This window comes from Arvicanthis niloticus, chromosome 17 (genome assembly GCF_011762505.2).
Source record: "Arvicanthis niloticus isolate mArvNil1 chromosome 17, mArvNil1.pat.X, whole genome shotgun sequence".
Lineage (NCBI taxonomy): Eukaryota > Metazoa > Chordata > Mammalia > Rodentia > Muridae > Arvicanthis > Arvicanthis niloticus.
Window position 1 is genome coordinate 56,168,061 of NC_047674.1, and position 23,442 is coordinate 56,191,502.

Below are 23,442 nucleotides of genomic sequence, written 5' to 3' on the forward strand. Positions count from 1 at the left end.
TGTGTGTGTGTGCGCGCGCACACATATATGTGCAAATACCCAGAGAGACCAGAAGGGTCAGAGCTACCTCAAGCTGGTGTTACAGGAGCTTTTGGGCCCCACAATGTGGGTTCTGGGGACCAAATTCAGGCCCTCTGAAAGAGTAGTTTGCATTCTTAACAGCTAAGCCACCTCTCACCCCTTATGCTCAGCTTTTACCTGCGTTCTGGTAAAGGAAAACAGGCTTACCACATCAGTGCCTTCCCAATTGACCTATCTCTTTATGTCCTGGGCCTCTTGTCTCTTTAAGGTCAGCAGAGGTGAGTGTGTTGGAGGTCACGGTGGTTCGACACAAGGACACACAACTTCCTTTTCAGTTCCAAGGCTCTGTTCATGGACAGCATCATCCTGTGGACATGACTAAACTTTTGAAGGTCAACCTAGGGCAGGAAAGCATTAGCGAATTCTGGAGTGCTTCAAAATTCTTTTTTCTTTAAGTAGATATTTGAAGACATTTTTGAAGCACTCAGAATACTCAGGCTTTAAGTGCCCATTGCAAAGTTAAATCCCATTGTCAGTTTAAGGGTGTAAGTGGGTTTTTTTTTTTTTTTTTTTTTTCCGGTACAACTTGCTTTTCTGGGATAAGCTTCATTTGTACATATTCAGGAATCTGAGGCCAGGGATGGGGAGCAGGTATTTGAGAGAGAAGCCCCAACCACCGTGGTTGGCAGCAAGAAGCCATAGTGCTTAATTAGCTAGTTTCGTTTTCTGTGCTTTCTTTCCCCTGTGGTTACATTTGTGTGTGGCTCTGGAAGGAGTGTGTCAGACGCTGCCCCATCTCAGAAAGGAGTACCTTGGGGACGAAGCAAAGGGAAGAGACACCAAGACAGGCAGAGCCAGGGAGGGCTGAGGTGAGGTTTCCTAGGGGTTTGGAGGGAGGAGGGGCATGGCTTTGTGCAGAGGTCAGCCATGATCCATGGCTGCCACCCCTCAGCAGGGAGACTCTAGTAGCAGCATCTCCGTGTTCCATCATTCCAAACTCCCGCTCTGGCTCCTCCCACTCCCGGGAGCACAGTCTCTCTGAAAGTCTCCAAGCTTTCCTAAGCTCAGATCATTTCAGCCACCACTGCTTAGAGCCTTCAGGAAGATGAGCGTATTAGACCCAGGCTTTGCCTCTAGGGAGCCTGATGTAGGCCACATTAGGAGATGCCAACTCCTGCTTGTTAGGTATTTTCTCTCAGGCGGCCTTTATGCTATCTTGTATTATAGTGTGATAGTTGAATTTTTTTAGAAGTCATTTTAGTGTGTGTGTGTGTGCATGTGTTTGAATGTGTGTCTGTGTGAGTGTGTGTGTGGTAGGTAGGTGGTATGTATATATGTGTGTACACATGTGCGCGTTCATGTGTGTGTGTGTATTGTGGTGCGTGTGTGCACATTTGTTTTTGTATGTGTGTGCATGTGTGTATGTAGTGTGTGTGTGGTGTGTGGAGGTGGTGTGTATGCATGTGTTCATGCGTGTGTGCCTGTGTGTGTGTGCATGTGCATGTGTGTGGTGTGTGTGCATGTGCATGGTGTGTGTATGCATGACTGTGTGTATGTGAATGTATGCACATGTTTGTGCATGTGTGAGTGTGACTGTGTGTATGTGTGTGCGTGTGATGTGGTGTGTACTTGAATGCAGGTGCCCACAGACCCAGAAGAGAGCATTTAACACTATGAAGCTGAAGTTGCAGGCACCATCCAAACTCAGGCCTCCTGCAGGAGCAGTATATGCTCTTAACTCCCCAGCTATCTCTTCAGCCCCTCAATGTGCATTCTTGTTAGAACTGCATAGAGGAGGCTATCACTGGGTGATAGCTTGGTTACTAACTTACTTTCCCAGTAAGCATGAGGGCCTGAGTGTGTTTCCCAGAATTCACATTAAAAAAGCATACTTATAAACTTAGCAGTACTCACAGACTTATAATTGCAGCACCAGGAATGCAGAGACATGAAGATCCCTGGGGCTCGTGGTCAGCCAGCCTAGCCTAACCAGTGAGTTCCACACCGGTGAGAGCCCTGACTCAAACATAAGTGGATGGCTACTGATGAATGATGCCCGAGGCTGTCCTCTGACTTCTACATGCATGTACATACATACGCATTTGTACACAGACACACAGACTCAGACATACACAAAGACACAGACACACAGACACACAAACACATACAGAGACACACAAGCACAGACAGACACATGCATACACAGATGCCACATGCACATGCACACAGACACACACATACACAGACACACATATACACAGACACACAGATGCAAAAATACACACACAACTATATACATACACACATACATGCACACATACAGACACACACAGATACCACATACACATGTATACACACACATATATGCATACACACATGCACACACACAGACATACAGATACCACATGCACATAGACAAAACACATACAAAGACACACAGATACCACATACACACAGACAAAACACACATACAAACACACATAGACACACACAGACACATAAGACACAAACACATGCACATATAACCACATACAAGCATGCACACATGCACACACACAGACACAGACATACACCACACAGACATACATACACACACAGACACACACAGACACATACAGACACATGCATATATGCCACATATGCACACACACACACACACAGATAACACATGCACATAGACACACAGACTCAGACACAACACACATACATACACAGACATATACACAACCACATACAGACATGCACACACACAGGCACACTCACACATGCACAACACATATACATACACAGACACACAACCACATAAGATATGCACACATGCACACACACAGGCACACTCACACATGCACCCATAGAGACACACACAGACAGAACACACACAGAGGCAGACAGGAGAGACAGACAGACAGACAGACAGACAGACAGACACACACACACATACACACACACACACACACACACACACACACACACACTTCTTGTGAGAAGAGACAGTGGTGGTAGTATGACCAGCTGGAGGTGAGGGTGGAGGCCTGTGTCCTGGCTGGGGTTAGTGTGAGAACTGACAAAGCTGTTAGACAGTGGGGATGAGTAATGATCTGAGCTGGGAGGGGCACACACCCTTTATCCCATCTCTCAGGGAGACCAGGCTGGTCTACATAGTCGCATCCAGGGCACCCAGAGTTACATAGTGAGACCCTGTCTAAGAAAGAGAAAGAGAAAGAAATTAACAAAGGAAAGAAAGAAAGAAAAAGGAAGGAAGGAAAGAAGGAAAAATTCGAGCTAGAAGAGGAAAATATTTTTCCTTTCTTTCTTATTTTATAGGTCTGCTTGTAGTCTACCTTGTTCCACTGCAGACTTTCTTCTAGATCACTGACTTGCCAAATTCTTCCCAGAGTGTTTATCTGCCCCCTAACACTGGACTGTGTGATCCAGTTTACACAAGCTGGTTCCTTCTCTGAAAATTGGCATAATTTCTATGTTCCACCCCCTGCCCAAGTCAGGGTTTCTCTATGTTCCCTTGAGTGTCCTAGAACTTGCTTTATGGGCCCTGCTGGCCTCCAGCTCACAGATTCTCCTGCCTCTGCCTCCCGAATGTTGGGATTAAAAGCATGTGTCAAGAGGCCCAGCTGCATAATTTCTATCTTAACTGGCCATGCCAGCTGGATTTGAGGCTCAGCCCTGATGTCACCTGATGTATCACCTATAATAGCACAGGCTTCTCCTCTTCCAAGTCCTGGCCTGAATTATGATTGGAATGAACACAGGAGTCAGAGCTCTCACATCAAAAACCCTGGTCAAGGCTGCTGAGGTGGCCAAGTGGAGAGAGGTGCTTGCTGTCAACCCAGCTTAGTGATCTGAGTTCAGTCCCCAGAACCCGTGATAGAAGCAGCGAACTGATTCCCACAAGCTGTATAGTCTGATCTCCAAATGCATGTGATACCCACACACTTCCAAAATAAAGTGATAGGAGTCCCAGGCTCCAGAAAAGAACTCTGCTCACACAATGTGAATCTAGATGCTGTTGACTTATGAGAAGTTCTGCAGGGCTCTACCTAGAGCCGTGTACGTGCGCCATGCTTTACTGACACCAGAAGCTTCTGTGACCCCACAGACTCCTTTCCCGCTTTGTGACCACAGATGCTCTGTTTCCCCTCCCACTCGCAGGTGGACACCAATGTCTTCCCTTGAGCCTGGATTGGTCCTGATGAGAGTGTGTGCCCAGAAGTTCCGAGACTAAGATACACCAAGCCGAGGAGCTTCCATCTTTGTCTTGATTGACACATCATAACGCGGCAGCTTAATGAAGCACATTAGGGTACTTCCGTATATGCATTGTGTACTGATCAAATAGGGGAAATTATTTATGGGGTAATGTGTGTGTGTGTGCGTGTGTGTTGGTAATTGTGCATTGACATGCACGTGGAGGCCAGTGGGCAACCTTGGATGTCACTTCCTAGGATGCCTTTCCTTTTTGAGACACTGTCTCTTACTGATCATAATTCTCCAAACTCAGCTATCTGCTCAGAAAGTCTCAGGGATCCATCCATCTCTACCCATGCTGGGAATAAAAGCCCACAGCACTACACCTGGCTGCCTTAGTTAGGGTTTTACTGCTATGAACAGACACCATGACCAAGGCAACTCTTGTAAGGATAACATTTAATTGAGGCTGGTGTACAGGTTCACAGATTCAGTCCATTATCATCAAGGCGGGAACGCGACAGCATCCAGGCAGTCATGGTACAGAGGAGCTGAGAGTTCTACATCTTCGTCTGAAGGCTGCTAGGAGAAGACTGGCTCCCAGGGATCTAGGATGAGGGTCTTAAAGCTCATGCCCACAGTGACACACCTACTCCAACAAGGCCACACCTCCTAATAGCGCCTCTCCCTGGGCCAAGCATCTCAAAGCATTACACCACCCGACTCCCTAAGTGGGGTTTGAACTCATGCCTGCACAGCAGGCACTGTACCAAACAAACTCCTTTTCCAGTTTGAAATACTGCTGTATAGGACACTACTCTCTGCTTCCATCACTTTTGGAGGTCACCAGAACTTACTTTTCTATTTAACTGTGACCTTAGACCCATCAGCCCATCTCTCCCTCCTGCTCCCCTCAGCCTCTGATAACCAACAGTTGCTCTGAACTCATAATAGGTCAGCCTTTAAAAGCATGTTTAAAAATTAAAATCATCTGTGTGTGCCTGTGCGTATGCATGTGCACATGTGTGCCAGAAGAGGGTGCTAGATCTCCTAGAGCTGGAGTCATATGTGGTTGTGAGACACCCAAAGGACATGCTGGGAACGGAACACTGGTCCTCTGGAAGAGCAACTGCTCTTAACTGCTGAACCATCTCCTCGATCTGCAAACACCAAATACAAGTCAATAGCAGTGGCTCAATCTGGAAGAAACTGTGAAGCTCCCGTGGAAGTGGAAAGAAGCAGCTGGAATACCCTAAGAAGTTCTTTAGCTTGACTCTCTATGAGTTCACGACAACCACAGATCAGTGAAGAGCAGCAAGGCATTGCAAGGCGAACCGATGCCAGTCATTTACTGTCTGTTGGGTTCTACTTACACTCTTTCCAAACACCACACATCCTCTCAAGGGTCTGCCTCAGCAAAACATCCTCTCATGAGGCAGCTTCCAGAAAAACATCATATGTCAAACTGAGTCTCCAAAGATACCAGAAATTTCCACTTCCATTGTGAGCTGCCATGTTGGATCTGTGGATGGAACCTGGGTCCTCTGCAAGAGCAGCAGGTGCCCTTAACTGATAAGCCACCTCCCTGGCCTCATCTATGGGTCTTTTTAATTTATAGGCTTTTATACAGACAAAGGTCTCACTCAGAGGCAGGAAAGGATCCCAAGCAAGCTGACAATAAGCCCTGCCCTACTCCTAGGTCTGTCTCTCTGCCCTCGAGGCTCCTGAGTATTGGGTTAATGATCAGGTATGATCTGGTAGAGTGATATTCCAAAAGGGAAGATAGTTCAAAAAGTCAGTGCAAAGCAACAGAACGAAAGGTGTGTGTGTGTGTGTGTGTGTGTGTCCCTGTTGTGGCCCTGTCCTCCAAACCTTATTTTGGTAGTGTAGACTGTCAAAAACCAGACTTATAGCTCTGCCATTGGCTTTCATCTGAGACTCTGGGACAGGGTAACTAATGCCTTACTTTGTAAAACAAAAGAAAGTGCTGGGGCCAGCAAGCAGTCTCAGTGGGTAAAGGTGCTTGCTGCCAAGTCTGATGACTGAGTTCACTCCCCAAGACACACAAGGCAGAAGGAGAGAACCAACTCTATAAGTTGTTCTCTGATGTCTACATGTGCACTGTGACACCCATGCACCACCCTCGTTCATGATAAAGAAACAAAAATGGAATAAAAAAATTAAGGGGGCAGCAGAGATTGCTCAGCGGTTAAGAACAGTGGCTGCTCTTCCAGGTCTGATTCCAAGCATCCACATCTTGGCTCCCTGAAACTCCACCTCCAGGGGATCAGACACCCTCTTCTGACCTCTGAGGGCACCAGGAATGTACATGGTACACAGACCTACACGCAGGCGACACATCCATGCACGTAAAATAAAATAAATAAAAGTGTTTCAATTGAGGAAGGATGAAAAGACAGGTAAAGTTTCGGGAACACAAGATGGGGGAACACAAGATCGGGGTGGGGGTGGGGGGTGAGGGTGGGGGGGTCCTCACTCCAGATTCCACTTCCACCTTCTCACTGGAGAAGCAAGGATTCCAGCACAGTTAGCACTTCCTCGTGGCCTTCCTCCCTCCCCAGCTCCCAACCTGGCAAACAGTAGGGTAAGATCACATCTTAAAACTCTTCTCAGCCCCAGTGGCTTCCGGTTTCACCTTATCAGATCATAATTCCTTTCCCAGTAGCTCTACAGCCACCTTATAATCTCGCTTATCAAAGAGAGAGAGGGGAGAGAGAGAGAGAGAGAGAGAGAGAGAGAGAGAGAGAGAGAGAGAGAGAGAATGGGGGGGACGGCGTTGCTTAGCAACCCTTTGAGTTGTAACTTGAGCCACTAACATGGTATACATGCCTAATGTTGAGATAATTATGAATCTCCCCTGGGAAGTCCCCACACACACGCTCTTGGAACGTTTTTTTGTTTTATTTTATTTTCTCGAGTCTTTCTAACTGCAATGAAATCTCAGCTCTGCTTCAGGCTGTCCTGAGATCCTTGAGTCCTGAGTAAGTTTGGAGTCTAAGTTCCTAAAGATATATGTCAGGTATCTTCCTCTGGTCACTCTCCACCTTAGTGAGACGGGGTCTGTATGGGTTGGAATGAGAATGCCACCCCCCCCCCCCATCCCCAGGATCACATAACTGTTCCCTGTTGCTGGAACTGTTAGGGAGAGAGTGGGAGGTGTGGCCTGTGGAGGGGGTGTGTCACTGGGTGAGGGCTTTCAGGTTTCAAAAGCCCAAACCATTCCCAGTTAGCTCCCTCTGCCTTGGATTGTGGATCAAGATGTAAAGTTCTCAGCTACCGTTCCAGCACCTTGGCTGCCTGCCTGCTGCTGTGCTGCCCACCATGATGGTCATGGATGCTATCTCTCTGAAATTATGAAGTTTTGTTAAGTTGTTAGGTACAGTCTTTGTTTCCTGAAGAGAACCAAATTGATCTTGGTCTTGGGAGTGCGGGTGGGATGGGGCATAGCTCATAGTCTTGGACTGTGAGGATTCTTGTGCATTCAGAGAGACACCACCCCCTAAAAGTCCTAGACTTGGAGCTGAGAATAGAGGTTAAAAAATGGCTTTGCTTTGACTCTGAAGAGTGACACTGGCCACAATCTACTCACTGTGGAAGCGACATCTTGTTGGGCACTGTGTCTGTTCCTTCCCCACAGGCAACGGACAAGCTGATAACTGTTACTCTCCCCTTTCCTAAGAGTGTAGCCACGAGGCTAGCCTCCTCGGTGAAGTCCAAGTGGAACTGAGGTGCTGAGCTGGCATGTGTGAAGCCAGCCAGGAAAAGGGGTGCCGTGTGGTGCTGTGGGGTGAAGTCAGGCAGGGCTAAAGCACAAGGACTTTCTGCCCTTCTCAAACCTTGTTGAGATGTAGTCTCTTGGGAAGGGAAACATTTCATCCTGGAGGGATCTGATAAGACTCAAGGAATAAAGCAACGTACAGACTTAATAAGTAAATAAGTCGAAAATCTCAAAAAAAAAAAAAATCCTGAAAATTAGAAGATTCTCGAAGCTTCTCACCAAGGTTATATGAGCTTGAGAAACTGATGGGGAGAAGAGATCCAGCCTGACCAGCCATGCCTGACCGGCCTCACTGCCTCAGGGGGCTACAGGGACCCAGCTTTCATGAGTAGTGCGTTTGCCCTTGCCCTTGTCTGTGCTCCTGGGAGTAAATTCAGTTAACCCACTGCTGTGCTAAAGCAGACTGGAGTAGACTTACCTCTCTGATCTGGCAGTACCGTACCCTGGGCAAACAGGTATGTGTTCACGTCTCATCAGGAAATGTCATACTACGCAGGTCTCCTGGTTGGTTCCACACGCACCAAGGCTTTGGAACAAATGTCCCAAACTGAGTTGACACACTCTCAGCTGGAGAGACTATGGAATTGACTGGCAGAAATATAGCCTTGTTTTCCTGGGCCTGGACCGGGAATCCAACATTTCTTTCTGCGTGGAATGTGGACAACCAGCTGCAGAGACATTAGCGGGGTGGGAGACATTGTTGGCGGTGGAAATCCTGTGTATTTCCGTATCACGTTCCGTTGTCGCAGATATCTCAAAATATCATTACATTCATCACGACTTGGAAATTACAGCAGTTATTAGACCTGCCACTAGATCGCACATAATTGTAGTCTTCCTGTTGACAGACAGCCACGGCATGCAACTGGCCCAGGCTGAGCCCAGGAGGCATACAGCTAGGAGAGTGGAGTCACACGGGCTGACATGAGTGAGCCAGACATCCACGTTGCTCTCCTGTAGGCCTGGCCTTGATTACTGACCAATGAGTACGATTGACTTTTGACTTCCACATCATGTCCAGGCTTCCAGTGGGTGACTCCTTTCCATTAGGACTGGCAGAATTTCTTTGAAACACTATGAACTGGAACCTTAATGTGCGCACATGTATGTATGCGTGCGCGTGTGCGCGCGCACACACACACACACACACACACACACACACACACACACACACACGTCTACCCACCATGCAAGACAGCCATGCAGATTGTCAGACAGAGGCAATCCCTGGACCATTGCTATTCAGGGGCACTACTGGGTAAGTGTCGGGAAGACCCTTTATCTTGCCAATGGAGGTTCCTTCATTAGGCCCAGGGTTTTTGACTAGGAAAGCCCCACTCATCTTCCGTGGCCCCTGCTTGGCCTTCTGGGAAATGTTCTCAGTTAGGTTTCTTCTCTGTTAAAAGTTTATTTTGTAGCACACTCATTCTGTAGCACACTCATTTTGTAGCACACTCATTCTGTAGCACACTCATTTTGTAGCACACTCATTCTGTAGCACACTCATTAGCACACTGCACTTTTAAAGCTTTGCAAAATTGTGATTCCAAGATATTTTTTTTTGGATTCGTTACTTCGTGTAGCCCAGGCTGGCCTCCAGTTTGATATGCAGTCAACGATGGCCTTGAACTACTGATGCTTCTGCCTCTACTTCTCAAGTGCTAAGATTATAGGTGCTACCCACTATACCCAGCAAGAATTCTTAATTTTCCTTAATATCAAGAGGTACACAGGCCCAAAGTACAGTAGTGTACTCAGTCTTGACACTGGTATGTCTTCAAAATTTAATGTAACTTTAATTCACTTTTATTTATTTATTTTAATTTATTTTGTGGGTATGGGTACCCACATGGCCCAGAAGAGGTGTTGAATCCCTTGAAATAAAGTTACAGGTAGTTGTGGGCCAACATATGGGCCTAGGAATTGAACCCAGGTCCTTTGTAAGAGCAGCCAGTGCTCTTAACTGCTGAGGAATCACCCCAGGCCCTTGTTTGTGTGTTTATTGGTTTTTTGAAATAAAGTTGCACTGTAGAAATCTTGACTATCCTGGAACTCACTCTGTAGACCAGGCTGGGCTCAAACTCAAGAGATCCACCTGCCTTTGCCTCCCAAGTGCTGGGATTAAAGGCGTGTGTGCCACCACTGCCTGACCCTTAATTTATTTTTGAAAAACATTTATTGACTGACTGACTGACTGACTGACTGTGTTCATGTATGCATGCATGTGCGTGCGTTTGTGCGTGCGTGCGTGCGTGTGTGTGTGTGTGCGTGTGTGTGATGGATAGATATTAAGGGACAAACTTGTGAGAGATGGTTCTCTCTGTCCACTTTAAGGATCCCAGGGATTGAACTCAGATCATCAAGCTTACCAGCAATACCTTTTACCACCCCACTGGCCCTGCCTTCTCCCATCAAATGCTGTGAACACAACCATAGAAACCTTCGAAGATTCAAGATAAGAGAAATAGACGCCATCTCTTTTGCTTGTTTACTTGGTTTTGTTTGTCGTTTGTTTTTGAAGCAGGGTTTCTCTGTGTCATCTTGGCTATCCTAGAACTTACTCTGTACACCCGGCTGGCCTTGAACACACAGAGATCTGCTTGCCTTTGCTTCCTGAGTGCTGGGATTAAAGGCCTGTGCCACCACCACCTGGCTTAAGTTATTTATTTTGTGGTGGGCAGGGCACACTGCCACAGCACACTTGTGGAGATCAGGAGGGCAGCTTATGGGAGTTGGTTCTCTTCTTATCATATGGATCCAGGAGACTGAACTCAGGTCATCAGGTTTAGTGGCATGTACTTTTACCTGTGGGTCACCTCACTGCAGATGCTACCTCTTAATGAGGAAATGACTGAATTCTAGATCAGTAGGTGTCTTAGGACACCGTGTGTTTCTCTGGTCCCTGCAGAAGCAAGAAGAGGGTGCTGGAATCCTGTGGGTGCTGGGAATTGAACTCAGGACCTCTGGAACAGCAGCCAGTTCTCTTAATTACTGAGCCATCTCTCGAGCCCATTATGCTTCTTCTGAAGAATGGGAAGGACCATAAGACTGAGAGTCTGCAGAACACAGACACTCTGAGCATGAGTTGAGGTGTGGAGAAGCAGGACAGAGGAGGACTTTAGAGTCAGGGATGTCTAGATGGGTTTTGAAGCCACAAGGCCCAATGACATCACTGTTTTGGATTGAGAAGTGATGTCTCCTCCAGAACTCCGGCTTGCCAGGAACCTGTGAATGTGAGTTGATTGGGAAGTAGGGGTTGTCTCAGATGTAATCAAGTTGAAATCATAGATTAGAAAGTGCCCTAATCCCATAGTTGACATCTTTATAAGAAGAAAGAAAGAAGGCTCAAACGATGGCTCAGTGCTTGAGTCATTGTTGCTCTTTCAGAGGACCAGAAAATGACTAACAGTTCTCACACGGAGAAGCTCAGAACCCCTGTGCTGCCAGCTTGAGGGGATCTGGCACCTTCTTCTGACCTCTGTATGGGCCTGTGCCCAAGTGCCTATACTCATACACAGACACACAGACACACAGACATACAGGCACACACACACACACACACACACACAAACATAAGATAAAGCTTATTATATTATAATAACCTAAATATTATGTATTGTTTATTTATAAATAAAGATATGGTGGCCCAGCACTTGGGAAGCAGACATAGGCATATCTCTGAGTTCCTGGCCAGCTTGGTCTAGTCTACATAAGGAATTTCAGGACAGCCAGGGTTAATAGATTTTGTTTCAAAGCAAAACAAAAATAGAGGAGATGGGAAGGAAGAGAAATGAACGAATGAATGAATGAATGAATGGATGTGGACACAGAGGAAAGAGAGCCATGTAGACAGAGGCAGGAGGAGGACCAAGCTGACACAGACTACAGAGCAGCAAGTGCAGTTGGCAGCTACCAGCAGCTAGAAGAGTAAGTCAGGAAGCCTCCCTAAGGTCCCTCAAGGGATGTGGAACTATGATGTTCTGACTCCTGGCCTCCAGATGTGTGAGGGAAGAAGTAAATAAATCATTATAAATAAAATAAATCTCTTCTTTTCAGCCGCTGGATCTGTAGCTGCAGAAAACAAACAGGCTCACTGAAGGTGTCCTGTGAAGAGGCAGCAGAGGGACACCAAGGACACAGCCCTGGGGGAGGCCATCCTTCAGAGATCAGGAAGGAGAGGAAGCTTTACAGGCTGGAAGGTCCCGCTGAGGAGGCAGGATGAGGCTGGAGGAGCTGGATGCTCAGCAGCCAGGGGGAACCAAGGGTGTCAAGGAAAAAACAACCTTTGATGCTTGGGAGGTTGGAATGGGCTTCTGGCCCTGGCCCTGTGCAGGGGCTGGCCTTGATTAGGCCAGCTTTGGAGGAACAACTGGCAGAAGTTAGAGTGAGTGGCTGAGAGGCGACTCAGAGGTTAGGAACACTGGCTACTACTGGCTGCTCTTGCAGAGGATTGAAAGGCTGGTCCCAACACCCACCTGGCAACACACAGACATCAGTAACTCCAGATCCTGGTAATCTGGATACATGCAAGGAAAAAAATATATATATGTATATTAAATATTAGGGGCTAGAGAGATGGTTTAGTGGTTAAGAGCACTGGCTTCTCTTCCAGAGGTCCTGAGTTCAATTCCCAGAAACCACATGTTGGCTCACAACCATCTGTAATGGGATCTGATGCCCTCTTCTGGTGTCTCTGAAGACAGCTATGGTGTACTCATACAAATAAAATAAATAAATAAATAATTTGTTAAAAATAAAAAATATTAAAAGTTAAAGAGTGAGAAAAACTGGACATGAGAGTATATAATCTGGTTGGTAATTTAGCACTCAGGACTTGGAGTCAGGAGAATCATGAGTTCAAGTTCAGCCCTGACCATGAAGTGAGCTATAGACCAGTCTGCACTATATGACACCCTGTCTCGATAAAAATAAATAAAAGTGGAAAAGGAGCCGGGCAGTGGTGGCACACACCTTTATTCCCAGCATTTGGGAGGCTGAGGCAGGTGGATCTCTGTGAGTTTGAGGCCAGCCTGGTCTACAGAGCTAGTTTTAGGACATCCAGAGCTATACAGTAAAATACTGTCTTGAAAAAAACAGTCAAACAAAAAAGTAAGAAGAAGGAAAGAGATGAGAGTGTTCGACAAACGCCATGATCAGTGTTGATATTTACGTGTAATCCTAGAGCTTGGGAAGTGGAGACAGGAGGATCCAGAATTCAGGTCATCCTGGGCTACATAGGAAGTTCCAGGCTATCCCAGGCTACATGAGATCCTGTTACAAAAAGAAACAAAACCAAAACATGAAATCTGTGTTCTCTCCAGGATTCCAAATGGCAAATAATTTGAATAAATGTTTGGTTTTAAATAAAGTTACTCTTGCCAGGATGTCCAGGCAAGTCTACTTAATAAAGCCTTTTCCTAGGCCTGGTTCATTGATTCATGGCTGCTCCAGTCTCCTGGAAACTGCTAGTGTCGGCAGGCTGTCAGTGTCAGGGTGGGGTGGGGAAAGGATAGTGGATTATGTGAGAATTTATTGTACTTTTGATCAACATTGTAAAACCCAAAACAACTCTTCACAAAAAAGTTGACTAGGAGTGGGGGGGGGATGGCTCGTGGGTAAAGGGCTTGCCGTGCAAGCTGAGGACTAGAGTTTGGATCGGAAGCATCCGTGTACAGTCAGATGCAGCATCTACCTTCCTTTGGGAATGTGGGAGGGGGAGACAGGAGGATCCCCAGAAGCTTAGGGGTTAGCCAGCCTGGGGTACATAGTGGCAACTAATAAAAGACTCCGTCTCAAACACAGAGGAAGGGGAAGGGGCACATCTGAGTCTCTGTGACCTCCACATGTGCACTGTGGCATGTGTGCACCCATATTCACACACACAAACGTGTGTAGCATGCACATGCATGCAGGCATGCATAAAACCACCTCAGGCACAGATGAAAAAAAGATAAGCTGATGAAATTAAAAAAAAAAACCTTCAAAGTTGGTTATCTGACAGCAAACATGACTATGGCGCTGTATGGTTGGGGTCAGTGTGTGGACTTAAATGTGTTTGGACCCCATCATGCCTCCTTTCCCAGGAGATGGGTCCATTGTTCTGAAAGGCCAAATCTTTTAAGTTCAGACTCCATTTTAGAGAACCTGACCTAAGTTTGAACTCAGGTAAACTAACAGCCTGGTACCTAGCATTAGTCTCCAAGTTGCCTCTGCAACAAAACCTGAGCCTAGCTCCAGTCTCTAGGCAAATCTCCAACAAGACTAGTGTCTCCAGGTAATTCCACCAACAAACCTGCACCCCCAGGTTACAAGGCCACCCCCTGCCTAATGCCCACCAATGCAGAGGGGAGCAGACGTTAAGTTTGTGATGTGACTCCCAGCACCAGCCAATTATGTTAAAGGCCACAGTAGCTTTCCAATTAGATGCTTGCACATTCACCCCCTGCTTGCTGTTTACAATAAAGTCTTGCCCTGATATTTGGGGCTCCCCCACCACCAAAACTGTCTTGCATGATGGTGGTGCTCTGGGGGTGCCCCAGCTAGCTCCAATAGAATAAAGACCCTGCTGTGAGTTGCATCAGATAGGTTCCTGTCTGATTATTGGGAATCACTAACATTTCCCTGGTACTACAGTTTACCTACGGGGTCCCAACACAGAGAGATGTCTGGAGTTACCCCACATATAGGAAGCCACTCATCCTTTTCATGGTCTTTGCTTGTGTCCTACCCATTTCAGTCTGCTCTCAGGACATATAGCTGCCAGTATTCTGATGACATTTTCACTGTATTGTGTTTCTGTCACCTTGGGAGGTGGCCTACAAGAACCACATTCAATGGCTTCTATGGCCTTGGCCAAAGATCTGAGGAGGCGGGGGATGGTGGCATGGCTCACTTTTTTTTTTCCTCTACGTGGTTGATCACAGCTCTCTCCATATAAACAACTTTACGTAGTTATCCTTCCTGTTTCTGTGGTGGATTCTTCTCCGTGCTGTGAAGGTCTGGGACTGTGTTCAGCTCCCTAGGTCTGCAATCTCTCCAGGTTTGCCTGTTCATATCTTCGGAAATAATTCCCTTCCCCTAAATTTATGTCACTCAGAATCTCAGAGTGAAAACTTGGGGGAGAGTCTTGACAGATGTCATTACCCGAGTACAGACAAGGCCGTATTGCTTTACGCTAGTCCTAATTCAAATGGCGGGGCATAAAGCCTGGTGGAAGAGCATCCAAGCACCACGTGGTTGTGGGGGCAGAGGCTCTCTTAGATTCTTTTCCCATTGCTGTGATAAAATATCCTGACCACACTCAAGGGAGAAGGGGTTTACTTGGCTCACAGTCCTGAATTTCCATTCATCATGGTGGGGACGTCAAAAACGTGGGTACCTGAAGCAGCTGGTACGTTACATCCGGAGTTAAGAGCGGAGTGCAGTGAATTAATGCATACATCATAGGACTAAGTTGGCTTTTCCTGTCTTATATACTTCAGAAATCCCTTCCTAAGGAATGGCGCCACCCACAGTAGGTGGGTCTTCCCATCCCAATAAACAGAGTTCAGAAAACGCTCACTGACACGGCCTGCCTCCAAGGCAGTTCTGGATTGTGTCACATTAGTAATGAAAATTAACAGCCACCTCCGTGTTTAAGTGTGCTTGATGAAAACCATCATGAGCGAGAGAGACGGCTCAGTGGTTAAGTGTGCTCGTTACGTCAGACAGGCCTATAACTCCAGCTCCGGGACCCAATGCCCTCTTCTAGCCGGTGCCCTGGGCACCTACACATATGTGGGATACATTCGCACAAGCACACACGTGTGAGATAAAATAAAAACAAAATTAATCATTACATAGCACCAGCCAGAGAGTCCAGGGTCCCTGGTCACCACCAGCAACTGGAGTACAGAGGTAGAAAAGGCTTCTCTCAGAGACTCGGGAGGCAGCCAGTCCTGCCGATAACCTCCACCATCGGCCTCTGGCTTCCTGAGCTGTGAGAGGAACAGACTATTTAGGGTTAAAGCCATCTGTTTGTGGTGATTCTGGGGTTACTTCAGCCCTGTGCAATGAATGCAACCCTTACCAATCTACATTCTGTACTTCCTGCCAAATGTTGTTACTATACTACCAGGAGAAGCAGGACCTGTGGACTCCAGAGAGAAGTTAGGGAATTCAGCCATGTAAGGCAGAGGCCCTATGAACACACCCATCTGTGACATCACCCGTGACATCACAGCAGGGGGAGGAGCCCTTCATAACATGTCCTCCTGCGTGGACTTCCAAGGACTCAGAAAGCTAATGCTAGAGGTAGGGAACTTAAAATGTTCAGTCTGTTTCTCATGCCACCTCTCCTCACTTGCCCTCAGTCACATGTCAGTTCCCATCAGAGACTCTATGTACCGGTGAGTCTGACCAGCCCTCCCACGTGAGGTGTTTGGAAGACACGCTGGAGGTACTCTGTCCTCTAGCTGAGGGAATAGGATGTCCCTGTCCCAGCATCCTTCCTTCCTTCTCAGGAAACCCATTAGGACCGCTTGCTGTTGTAAATCACCCACTCTCTTCTCCAAGTCTCCAACTTCTCTCGGTAGAGGAAACCAAGCCGTATACCTTGTTGTAGAATCCACCCCTCTGTTTTCATTGCAGAAAGAAGAGCATGTCCTTGGGAAAGATGGACAATGAGTTCGAAGTCAGGTTGGAATGTTCCATTTGGGGGAATATTTTTGTCTTTCTTTTAGACCTTTTTAAAAAAAAACTATTCTGGATTATCTATCTATCTATCTATCTATCTATCATTAATCTATTCATTCCTTTGTTCATTCATTTTAAAAGGAAAGCCCGGCTCTACAAGGGATTGAGGTGGAAGACCCAGACCCAGGGCGTCCAGCACTCCCACTCACCTGGGAATGAGCTCTGCCCCTCCACGGAACACGCTTCAAAGGTCTGCCTGTGTGGGTGCAGCTTGCGGACAAAAGCTGTCCTCCATCCCAGGCCGGATCCAGTCCCACTTCTGACCTCTCGGGTGATGCCCAGCTTGCCATCAGAGAGGAAGACACTGGTTTCCAAGGAGACAGTCTTTCCAGCTCAGCTCTCCCACCACTCTCCGAAGGAAAAAGCTGAGGTCAAGTCCCAGCTGTTATCTTGGCGTGATCCGGTACCTCTGCGCCAGCTGGTGCCCATGAGCGTGTGGCCCAAGGGCTTTATTGATCCGATCCCCAAACCTTTGCCAGAGCAAGCTTTGACTGCCTTTATCCACATTGAGGGGGTTCACATCCCCAGGGCAGTATCTCCAGTGATATCACTGGGGGAAGATACCAAGTCCTCTTTGCCACCTTCACTGAAGTGAATCTGTCTACTCAATTAATTACTATTTTTCTATGTCTACTGTAAACACATAAAGCTGTCTATTTTAACTGAGAATATATTTATATCCTCATTGTGAGCCCAGTTGGGACTTTCAGAATACTGTATCCCAGTGTATCTTTCAAAATACATTTTTTGTTTTGTGTGTGTGTGTGTGTGTGTGTGTGTGTACCTGATTGTAAGTGTACTCCAAGGGTGATGGTACCAGTGGAGGCCGGAGAGGGTTCCAGTTCCCCTTGCACTGGAGTTCAAGGCCACTGTGAGGTGTCAGGAATTGAACCGGACTCCTTTGTAAGAGCATCAAGCACTCCTAATCACAGAGTTACCTTTCCAGCCCCTGTGTCCTTGAGTTAGGGCCTCGTGTAGCCCAGGCTGACCTGGCATTTGCTATGTAGCTGAGGCTGGACATGATCTTTTGGACCTTCTGCTCTCACCTCATAATTGCTGGGATCACAGGCATGGCTCAGTGCTCCTGGGAGTGACCTTCAGCCTGATTCTTCACGTGGCTGCCCAGTCTGTACACAGTGGGTGATTTTTCTGGTGTTTCAATAGGACATCGACTCAGGGGCACTCCAGGTCACTTTTCACAAACTTAGTGGGATTTTGCTGGGAATTGTATTGAGTCTGTGGCTGCATACAGAGAATTGACATTACAGTATGAGTTGTCCTATCTCTAGCTTAGTGTGACGACTGCCTTTACCGAGGATGCCTACCTGAGAGGATGCCACGGGTAACAACTAACAGAAATTGCAATTGATGTAGGTGGATCCTTCAATTTTCTTCCTGTTTTTACCATTTAAGCGTGAACGTTTTAAGTGTTCATTTCCCCATCTTCCTTTCCCCTCTCTTCCTTCCTCCTCCCTTCCTTCCCTCTTTCCTTTCCTCCCCCTCTTACTCTTCCTTCGTTTTGAGGCAGGGCTTAATGTAGCCCAGGCAGGCCTTAAACTTGCTATGTAGCTGGGGATGACCCAATACTCTTCACACACACACACACACACACACACACACACACACACACACACACACACAGAGAGAGAGAGAGAGAGAGAGAGAGAGAGAGAGAGAGAGAGAGAGAGAGAATTGATTCTGCATATAAGAGACAACACAGCATATTTGTCTTGTGAGTTTGTTTTTTCCAGTACAATTGTAAAAGTGCAGTTTCATTGGCTACATTCAATGATTTCTACTTAGGCCTTTGATGAATTCTGATGCTATTGTACAACTATTCTGTACAGGCACTACGGTGTTTCACTTTCATGTGTATTGAGGTCAGACAATCTTGGGTGTCTGTTTTCCCCTTCCATGTTGAGACAAGGTCTCTTGTTCACCACCATGAAACCCAGGCTGGCCCCCGAGCTTCTAGAGATTACGTCTGGCTTTGCATGGGTTCTGGGATCCGAACTCAAGTTCTCATATTTGCAATGAGTCATACCCCAGTACTGAACATTGCATTTTGTGCAGAATTTTCAAAACACTGGTTATAAGTATAGGGAAAAACCCCAGCACCAGCTGCCCTTCACTTATCCTTTAAATTTTGAATTATTAGTATTTGTGTGTGTGTGTGTGTTTAGCCAGCATGTATGACTGTGCACCATATGTACTCAGTACCCACAGAGAGCGTAAGAGGACAGAGGATGCCCTAGACTGGAGGTAAAGTTGTGAGCTTCTGTGTAGACGCTGGGATTCAAACCCTGGTTCTTTGGGACCGCGGCCAGTGCTCTGACCTACTGAGCCATCTCTCTCACCCACACGTTTCCACTTTGAATCAAACAGCTGTCACTAAGCTGAAATTTAAATGCTGTACTTTTTCCTTAAAGTATACAGTTTGGTGACTTTTAGAGTAGTCACAGATATTTGTAACCATGATCACAATGCTATAACTTTCCCCCCTCATCTTAAATACCCTTTTATGGGGGCACTGGAGAGATGACTCAATGGTTAAGAACACTTTCTGCTTTTGCAAGAGGATCCTGGTTCAGTTCCCAGCACCCACATGGTTGTTCCCAACTCTCTGGAACTCCAGGTCCAGGGGATCCACTGCCTTCTTCTGGCCTCTGCAGGCACCAGGAATGCACATGTCACACAGACATTTGTAAACATAAACCTTAAAAAAAGTCATTTACTTGTTTCCACCTAATTCATTTGCTACCATTTGAATGTTTGTGCCCCCCCCCCATATTCACAGTTGAAATCTTTGGTTTTGGAGACAGGGTCTCAATATGTAGCCCAGCCTGGCCTTGAGCTTGGAACCTCTCTATCATTACTACACACGTGCTAGAATTGCAGGCATGTCACAGTGGCTGGCCTACATTTTGAAATATTTTTTAAAGGTTCTGTTTCAAATTATGTGTATGTGTGTGGGCATGTGTGTGTATGGGTGGGGTATATCTGGAGGTCTGTATGTGTATAGTATGTGTCCAGTTCTCTGTGTGTGTAGTATGTGGGAGGGGGGTATGTGTGGTATGCATGTATGTATGCATGTATGTGTATGTGTGTGTGTGGTATGTATGTGTTTGTGTGGTATGTATGTGTGTGTGGTATGTATGTGTGTGTGTGGTATGTATGTGTGTGTGGTATGTATGTGTGTGGTATGTATATGTGTGTGTGTATGGTGTATATGTGTGTGTGTAGTATGTATGTGTTTGTGTGTGTGGTATGTATGTGTGTGTGTGGTATGTATGTGTGGTATGTATGTGTGTGTGTGGTATGTATGTGTGTGTGTGGTATGTATGTGTGTGTGGTATGTATGTGTGTGGTATGTATATGTGTGTGTGTGTATGGTATATATGTGTGTGTGTAGTATGTATGTGTTTGTGTGTGTGGTATGTATGTGTTTGTGTGTGGTATGTATGTGTGTGGTATGTGTGTGTGGTATGTATGTGTTTGTGTGTGGTATGTATGTGTGGGGGGAAGGTATATTCTAGGTCCAGAAGAGGATTGGATTCTATAGAACTGGAGATACAGGTAATTGTGAGCCACCCAGACAAAGATGCTTGGAAGTAAACTCAGATTCTCTGGAGGAACAGCAAGCAGTCTTAACTGCTGAGCCTTCTCTCAGGCCAAACTAGAAGTCTCTCTTATCTTAAAACTTCTTGTGAAAGGGAGACTGTAAAAAGCGCCAGGCACATAGCCGGTGCTCAGTAAGTATCTGGTACTATTGTGTATTGTTTTAAATTTGTAAATGGTTTTAAATTTTATTATGTGCATGTGTGTGTACATGCTTCTGTATATGTGTAACACACTCGTGCAGGTGCCAACAAAGGTCAGAAGAGGGCAGCAGATCCCCTGAACTGGAGTTAAAGGCAGTGCCTGGATGCTGGGAACTGGGCATGAGTCCTTTGCCAGAGCAGCAGTAGGTGTTAACTGTGGAGTTAGTTCTAGAGGCTTAGTTCCATGTTGTGTCTTCTATATGAAGTGTCTGTGTGTACATGCATGTGTGTGCATGTGTGTACATGCATGTGTGTGCATGTGTGTGTATGTGAGGGCCACAGTGAGCATGTGGAGGTCAGAGGACAACTTGTGGGAGTCGGTTTTCTCCTTTCATTACTAGGTCTGGGCATGAGCAACCACACCAAATGAGGCATCTCATTTGGTCCCATCATTGGTGGCCCCATTATTTTATCATCTTCCCTGGGGTGTAGGGCGTCTCTAGCATTTGTTTGCCTCAGCACCCCCTTTGCACTTACAGCAGTTACCTGGGGAAAGGAACGGGTTGACTAATGCAGCATCCCCCCCCCCTTTTGAAAACACAGTGGCTGTGAACCTTGTCTTAATGATGGAGATTTTGTGCCTTACAGAATGACCTTGTCAAGTTTTGGTATGTTTTAAAACTTTCCCACAGAACCCTGTTTCCCCTGCTTAGGTGATTTAACTCCATAGCCACAGTCCCTTCACCCCTACCCTCTGAACACCAAGAGTAAAGCTCCCAGGCAAGGCCAGATCTGGTCAGTCCAGGCTGGAAGAGGGTCAGACTCCACCACCATAGGAGTTGCTTCTTGTTCTATGTAGATCCATAGTTAAGAGTGCTGGCTTCTCTTCCTGAAGAGCTTGGTTCAATTCCCAGTACCCACATGGCAGCTCACAACTACCTGTAACACACACACACACACACACACACACACACACACACACACACACACCTGTGAGCGTGTGTGTCTGGAAGCTTTTAAAGCTACATTTGGTGACGGCTTCCCCTCCTTCTGAAGAGACAGGAAGAGAGTCTTCCAGATGATCATGCCTGACCTATGAACTTTCATTACAGGAAAATGCTGTCAGAGACTAAGAAACGCATCTAGAGCCTTTCATCTGCACAAGAGAGACCCGGAGGTTCAGAGATCAGGGAGGCTGCTCAAAGGCAGTAAGGGCTCTTCACCTGGCCCAGAAGCCAAATTTGGTCCTAAGCTCTCTTTATTAAAGAGAGCTGGTGTTGCTAGAGAAAGTGGACTTGCGCCATTTGGAGCTGGTCTGGAATGCCAGCCCCGAAAAAGAACGTGAAGCAGTTACTGGGTATGGAGTGGAGACGGAGGTAAGGCTGGAGGCTGTCTTGCCCACCAAGTTTTTCCTCGAGTCTGGGTTGCAGCCAAGGAAAACATGAGCCCTGTTCCCCCTCGACCCAGCAGAAGACAAACCCGGGGCTTTACAATGGCCGTCTGGAAAAATCTTCCACTTTACATCCTCCTGCAGGCCCCCAGTCCAAGGAGGGGAGAGCAGCTCTGTTGGCAGTAGGGACAGGGGTTCCAGGGTCTGGAAACAAGATGGGCTTCTTCCCTCAAGGGGCTCACAATCTTCGGTAAAACCAGACAGACCTTGGGCGTAGTGGGGGAAAACTCCTTTATTGCACACTGAAATTCCATCCACCGGGAAACTGGCTGGAGCTGTGCGTAGAGCCAGGCTCCAGAGGAAACAGCCAAGCCCAGGCGAAGCCCACTCCAGCCTTAGCCCTCACCTGGTGCCCTAAACCCCACACCTATCTGGCCAGCCATCAGATTTCCCGTGGCGGATCTGTGTCCTGCCCTCTAGGTCCGGCCCTACCGAAAATTCCAATCCGTGTGCGAAGAAATGATTGGAGTCGACGTTGTGTGAGATGGAAGACATTCCCTGTCTGCGCAGTTTCTCTTATCTCTCTGCTCACTGTCCTCTCCCTGGGCCCAGATGTCCCCGCCCGGGAGACTAGATCTAGGAAGAAATGTATAACGGGCTGCTCTTCTCTGCGACCCCCTCGTCCCTCCCCACTCAGCTGCTTGCCTGCTCTGGCTCCCGCACCGGGCTGGGGCGCCAACTAAATCTGATGAAAATGCAATTGCCAAGTCGTTAAGGTATTTGAATTTAAAAAAAAAAAAAAAAAAAACTCCTGAGAAAGAAAGTATTTGATGGCTAATAATCTCATTTCAATATAATGGGACCTTCTTCTACAGAGAGCAAGACAGGTTAAGAGATATAATTATGACTTCGCAAACTCTCTCCCAAGCGCGGGAGACACGCTGACAGGTCTGTGCTAGGCTGCGCCCGGCTTCTCTTGCTCGGAGGATAGACGCTTTGTCTGCACGGCCCCGTTAAAGACACGCGGTCCCTTTTCAACCCCCAGCCCGGCCTACATTGCAATTTAACTGTCAGCCGGGTCCTCGCTCGGAGATTGAGCGCGAGGGCAGGGGGTTGGGTGACAGAAGGGGAAGCCGGACTGAGAGGAAAGGCTTCGAGGGTCTGACCGGTCAAACGCTGCTGGACCCAGAACCCTAAGGTGGAGTTTCAAATCTGATCCCACCAGGAGCTCTTTTAAGGGCGTCTACACCGCAGGGTCCAGGAGGAGCAGCGGCCGGCGGGACTTGAGGGGCACAGATTTATTGCCCGCGTCCAAAGTGGTGCTTTTGATCCCAAATGAATGGATTCTTTCTGATGGGACTGCTTAGCGTCGGGAGAGGGAAGGAGCCGACTTAGAAAGCTAGAGAGATCCCAGACTCTGAAAGAGATGTTTACAGACACACACACACACACACACACACACACACACACACACACACACACACACACCTCTTTTATTACACCAGTAGAAGAACTCTCATTTGAAGCCTAGGTAA

The 23,442-nt window shown here is 47.1% G+C and overlaps 3 long non-coding RNA genes across 3 annotated transcripts; 2 read left to right on the forward strand and 1 right to left on the reverse strand.

Moving 5' to 3' along the window:
- Positions 1–13,053: 13,053 nt before the first annotated feature.
- Positions 13,054–17,038, reverse strand: LOC143434877 (uncharacterized). Its single transcript, XR_013104723.1, has 3 exons — positions 16,906–17,038; positions 16,616–16,666; positions 13,054–15,999 (listed from the first exon to the last, which is right to left on the reverse strand). It is a non-coding gene; the product is annotated as an uncharacterized LOC143434877 (long non-coding RNA).
- LOC117722783 (uncharacterized) lies at positions 16,019–17,517 on the forward strand. The gene is made up of 3 exons (XR_013104722.1): positions 16,019–16,315; positions 16,652–16,699; positions 16,838–17,517. It is a non-coding gene; the product is annotated as an uncharacterized LOC117722783 (long non-coding RNA).
- Positions 17,518–17,607: 90 nt separating this feature from the next.
- Positions 17,608–22,667, forward strand: LOC143434794 (uncharacterized). Its single transcript, XR_013104554.1, has 3 exons — positions 17,608–18,126; positions 21,630–21,893; positions 22,388–22,667. It is a non-coding gene; the product is annotated as an uncharacterized LOC143434794 (long non-coding RNA).
- The last annotated feature ends 775 nt before the right edge of the window (positions 22,668–23,442 follow it).